We start from the raw sequence: 6069 nt of genomic DNA, 5'->3' as shown, positions 1-6069 counted from the left end.
GCATTTTTTTTTTTTTTTTTTTTTTTTTTTGCAGAATCACCAGAAAAACAAATACTTGCAGCTCATAAAAACAAAGCAAAACTGAACAAAAACAACACTTCCTAATGGTTTAAAACAGTATTTCCTGAACAGGGATACTTCTGTACCACCTTTATCCACCTTGGGGCATTTGGCAATGCATGGAGACATTTCTGGTTGTTACAACTAGGAGCAGAGAAGAGAAAGATGCTCTTAACATCTAAGGAGTAGAGATCTAGGGGATGCTACTAAAACTCTTACAAGGCACAAGGCAACCCCCACAACAAAGACTCCTCCAATCTAAGATATCAATAGTGCCAAGGTTGAGAAACCCTCATTCACACTGATTTCCTTCAAGGGGAAATATGGTTGATTTTGGAGAAGTTAGAGCTAAGTTTGATGATTGAGGAAGTCAATTAAGCTGAAAAATGCCATTTCTGGAATAAAATAAGGGATAATTACAGAGTAATGAGACTATTTTTCTTACCTGATAATTTTCAACATGGAGTCCAAAAACAAACAAACAAACAAACAAACAAGTTCCAAGCAATATTGCCATTCACTTATTAATCCTTCCATTCATTAAATATTTATTAAGCATTTAATATGTGCTAGGAACCAATTAGCAAAACAAAATTCTGATACTGAAAGAGCTCTTAGTCTAGAAGCATCCAGGGTAATGTACCTGGCTGTCTGGTAAAGTAAACCCTTTTAACTGTTTCACTATTGGGTTTTCCAAAGGTTGTTTCTTATGAAGATTACATAAATTAAGAGACACAAAATATTTCCAACAGTTACCTGGCACAAGGTATACACTCAATATATGCTAAATATTGACTATTAATATATTTTAAGATAACTTCAGTTATCTTAGTGCTCTTTTATTTATTTACTTATTTACTTATTTATTTAAAGTTTATTTACCTATCCTGGGAGAGAGAGAGGGACAGAGGGAGAGAGAGAGGGACAGAGGGAGAGAGAGAGGGAGAGAGAGAGGGAGAGAGGGAGAGAGAGAGAATCCCAAGCAGGTTCTGCGCTGATAGTGTGGAGACTAATGTGGGGCTCAATCCCATAAACTGTGAGATCATGACCTGAGCTGAAGTCAGATACTTAACCAACTGAGCCACCCAGGCACCCCTAATTATTAATATTAAAAATGCAATAACCATTAATAACTTTCTAAATGGATTCCTTTGAGGAATATTCTTTAGAGGTATACCCTTGGTCATCCTTGTAAATGTATATAGCCAATTAAGCATTTTCTTTTTTTTCTTTACGTATTTGTATTTATTTATTTTTTAATATAATTTATTGTCAAGTTACCTAACATACAGTGTATTCAGGGTGCTTATGGTTTTGGGGGTAGATTCCCATGATTCATTGCTTATATACAACACCCAGTGCTCATCCTAATAAGTCCCCTTCTTAATACCCATCATCCATTCTCCCCTCTCCACGCCCTCCCCCACCATGAACCCTCAGTTTGTTCTCTGTATTTAAGAGTCTCTCATGGTTTGCCTCTCTCTCTGTTTTAAACTATTTTTTCTCCTTCCCTACCCCCATGGTATGTTAGGTTTTATATTAACAATGTTTTCCATTGTTAGTGGAAATTAACAATTTAATTACATTACAATACCATTACATCCTCACTAGAGATGGTTAGATTAGGAAAATACAAAAACAAAAACAAACAACAACAGCAATAACAACAACAAACCTGACAAACATTTTATAGATATTTGCCTAGCCTTTCTAATCTGGAAGGCATTATACAGGTTAATGTCCTGGATATAAAATAATATAATCAACTATATCTACCTTCATTTGACGTTTAATAATCTTGGGGAGACAAAGCACAATAATTAACCATAGAAAATTAGCAAAGGCAACAAATGGCAGAGAAATTCAAGAAGGGAGGATCTGTATAGGTATAGGCTAGGACGAACATCTCGAGAGGATGGTATTAAAAGAAATAAGAACATAAGAGACAGACAGACTTTGGCCTCTGTTTTTCTCATCCATGAAGGTCTCAGGAAAATACAAGAGTATCAAATCAAATGACTTGCAAAGAAGGTGCCAGAAAATTTTGCAGTAAGAAAATGTTGCAATGGAGTTTCTTAAAGACAGAAGAAAGGAAGGGCCTGAACCAATTGGAAACTAAGAACTCAGTCTCACTGCTGATTAAGAATTTTCTTAGACTGAATAGATGGAGTCATGGAGGCTTCCCAGTGGCTCACTGGAGAAGCTCAGGGCTCGATTTGTTATGAACCTCAACATTATCATCAGAAATGTGGCTTCTTTTCTGAGATAGAAGCACCTTGCTGATACTTTCTGAGACTGGACACAAGCTCAATATTCATGAGTGTCTCCTGGAATATCTGTTTAGTGCTAAGCAAAAGAAGGGCTAGAAAAGGTGATGTGTAAATCAAATCTCTGCATACCAAATTCTACTTGAAATGCACAAAGGGGGGTCATTATTCAAAAGAACTTTGTAATAAATCCTTATGAAAAACAAGTAAGGGGTTTTTGAGATTGTCCCACCTCCACCATCGTCTGGCTGTGGGACTTGGAATAAGTCATTTCAACCCACTGAAGCTTGTAAGGACTCCATATTATAGATGAAGAGACTCTTTCCTCTGCTTCTCCCAAAAGATTGAAGCAAACCTCAAATAAGTTAAAGTCTGTGATATTGCTTTGCAAACTGTAAAATGGTGAACCACTTCAATTTCATGTAGACGTTTATTTTTATCCACCAGGTTGTTTACAACGAGACTGTTTCCTACTAAGCAGAGTCACTTGTATAAGTTAAGACAAATTTAAATTTTGCCAACATTGTATAATTTCACCCAATTATTTCAGCCTTCTCTGTCCCTGACATGGTACCACTGAATTAAATTTGGAGCAAGAGCTCAAGACCTAAACGCTGTGAGTCAGTCCCTTCACCTTGAAAACACAAGGAAAATTATGTCAGAACAATTTGCTCCATAGAATGTTGGCACAATGGAACAGGCTAATGAATGGGAAGGCATATTTAAGTGAATACTATTATGCTGTTGACTTATAGGGAAACAATGTTAATTCTCTTTTTCTTCCTCCAGTTATAAATTTGAGTTGAACTTTGCGTTTACACGAGGAAGGCACATCTTGGCTAGAATTTACATCACTTAGAACCTCTTCCCATTCCCAACCACACATTCTCCAGCATGTATTTATTTGTGAAAGAACCTTGTAGAACATCTTCATGAAAAGAGAATACGAGCACCTGGGTGGCTCAGTTGGTTAAGCATCCAACTTTGACTCAGATCATGATCTCATGATGTTCAGTTTGTGAGTTCGAACCCCACTTCAGGTTCTCAGCTCTCAACACAGTCTGCTTCAGTTCCTCTGTCTCCCTCTCTTTGCCTCTCCCCTGATTGTGTGTGCACTCTCTCCCTCTCTCTCAAAAATAAATAAACATTTTTAATTAAAAAAAAAATAAAACCAAATAAATGCTAGGGATTGTCCCACCTTTACTATTTTCTGAGTATAGGAAAACAGACAAAAATCTCCCATGCTGCCATTTATCTATCAGGGACAGTGATAAAATTCTACAACTCACAGGATCTCTTCTAAATAAAACCTATATGTTTATGCTTTGAGGTTTCCAGGAAGTAAGGAACTCAAATAGTGATTATTCTTAATAGTGTTCTATTAAGCTAGTTCCAGACTGTTTGGTCCCTGGCAGGAATTACTTGATGAAAAGGATGAACCTAGGAGAGTTCTAGCATATCAGCAGTCTAATTGCTTTATAAGTGCTGTAATGCAGTTTCAGGAAGCGATAGAATCCAATGAGCCCTCAAAGTGAAAAGAACTACTGTCTATCCCCTCCCCTTTCCCTCTGATTAAGCTCCTTGACCATGGGTTAGCTGGAGGCTCAGTGTTCACAACAAAACTATCCAAACTTCTATTTCATGTCTTAGTATCTTCCAGACAAAAAATGTGCCCCAAACAGCATGTCTGGTTCTTCTTCGTGATGAATTTCAATGTTTTGTCTTTAGTCTCAAATATCTGCCTGTGTGTTAATCTGTGTTTGATTTTAGAAAGAAAGAAAGAAAGAAAGAAAGAAAGAAAGAAAGAAAGAAAGAAAGAAAGAAAGAAAGAAAGAAAAAGTCTTGCACTCACTTCAGCAGATCATATAGTAAAATTGGAAGGATACAGAGGTACATATGGCCCCTGCACAAGGATGAAACACAAATCCATGAAATGTTCCATATTCCTCCAGGAGATCAGCACCTTTGGGAACCCCCTTCACTCTCTTTCTGAAAAAGCTGTTCTTAGGAAAAGACATGATAAACTCATTCACTCTCAAAAAAAAAAAAAAAAAAAAAAAAAAAAAAAAGTCTATGATCCAAAACTGCCAAATACCATAAAGTGAAATGAAGGATAAGACACCAAGTAGAGCCAAAGCCCACACATCTATCATGGAGACAGGGGGCAATGATTAAGCACCGTGACATGTTACTTTGAGGATAATCACAACAATCCCTGATAATGAAAGAGCATAGTGTGCAGAGACCTTGAAATCCATTCCTTTTTTCCTTTGTTCAGTCAACCTATGAATCGCCTCTCCTGTCTCAGACACTGTTCTAGGTTCTAGGCTGTAGTGGTGATAAATACATTAGCAAGGTCAGTGCTTTCTGGAAGCTTAAAGTGTAACTAGACCAATTGAGGAGGTAGGGGCAATACACGAATGAACGCACAAGAAAATACCGGTGGCAAGAGCTGAGAGGAAACCAAACAGGCTGATGAGATTTGCTCCCCCATCAAAAGCCCATGAAATGGAGCCCCACGTTGAGAGCATGGAGCTTGCTTGTGATTCTCTGTCTCTCTTTCTCTCTCTCTCTGTCTCTCTCTCTCCTTCTCTTTCCTTCTCTCTCCCTCTCTCCCCCCACCTCATGCGTGCACGCAGTCTCTCTCTCTCAAAATGAATAAACCTAAAAAAAAAAAAAAAAAAAAGAGGCCAGTTATAGGCCTCAATTTACAAGGTCGTTTTGAAGTTTTATTATTTTTTTTAATTTTTTTAACGTTTATTTATTTTTGAGACAGAGAGAGACAGAGCATGAACGGGGGAGGGTCACAGAGAGGGAGACACAGAATCTGAAACAGGCTCCAGGCTCTGAGCTGTCAGCACAGAGCCCCACGCGGGGGCTTGAACTCACAGACCGCACGATCGTGGCCTGAGCCGAAGTCGGCCACTTCACCGACTGAGCCACCCAGGCGCCCCTGTTTTGAAGTTTTAGAAAGATAAAATAATTCATGTAGCATAGGACCTGGCACATAATAGGCAGTGAATACGTCTTAGATATCATTATCATTATGACACGTCCCAAGAAATTCAGCTCATAATAAGATAGACAGAAAAACAAAACTTGCAAGAAAGCAGCAACTGTTTTGCTCATAGTTTTTAGAACTTTCTTTTGCCAATGGCTGTAAAGTAGTGAGAGGGAATCTATCCCTAATTACAATATTTTCTTTATATCATTTTATTAAGAAAAAAATTACCTCAGGGGCACCTGCGTGGCTCAGTCGCTTAAGTGTCAGACTCTTGGTTTCGGCTCAGGTCATGATCTCACAGTTCATGAGATCGAGCCCTGCATCAGGCTCTGCGCAGACAGACTGGAGCCTATGTGCGATCCTCTCTCTCTGCCCTCTCTCTGTCTTTCACTCTCTCTCTCAAAATAAATAAGTAAACTTAAAAAAATTACCTCAAACTCATTCATAAGTATTGAAGAAATATTTAAGAAATATTAATTTGTGGAGGAACTTCTGTATTGGCTTGCTTAGGATTGCCATGTAGTCTGTCCAGCTTTGTTTACACTGAATGCACTGCTACAACATCCAGAATTTTGCTTATTTTAACCCGTGCTGTCTCTCCCCATTCCCCAATTTCTAAATACACGGTATCTCTTCCAATTGTGTGGTCAGTGTTTACCAGGCTTGTTATGGCAATTATTTCTGTGTCTATCTGGATTCCTGACCTCAAGGAACACTCGCCAGAGAAATGAAGACAAG

At 38.2% G+C, this 6069-nt stretch overlaps 1 non-coding gene across 1 annotated transcript; it reads left to right on the top strand.

Annotated features, from left to right (window-relative positions):
- The first annotated feature begins 4171 nt into the window (after nucleotides 1–4171).
- Nucleotides 4172–4275, top strand: LOC121037582 (U6 spliceosomal RNA). The gene has a single exon (XR_005793858.1). It is a non-coding gene; the product is annotated as a U6 spliceosomal RNA (small nuclear RNA).
- The last annotated feature ends 1794 nt before the right edge of the window (nucleotides 4276–6069 follow it).

Source organism: Herpailurus yagouaroundi, unplaced genomic scaffold, assembly GCF_014898765.1.
Source record: "Herpailurus yagouaroundi ecotype Mexico unplaced genomic scaffold, PumYag 163, whole genome shotgun sequence".
Lineage (NCBI taxonomy): Eukaryota > Metazoa > Chordata > Mammalia > Carnivora > Felidae > Herpailurus > Herpailurus yagouaroundi.
This window is presented reverse-complemented; position numbering and strand designations above follow the sequence as displayed.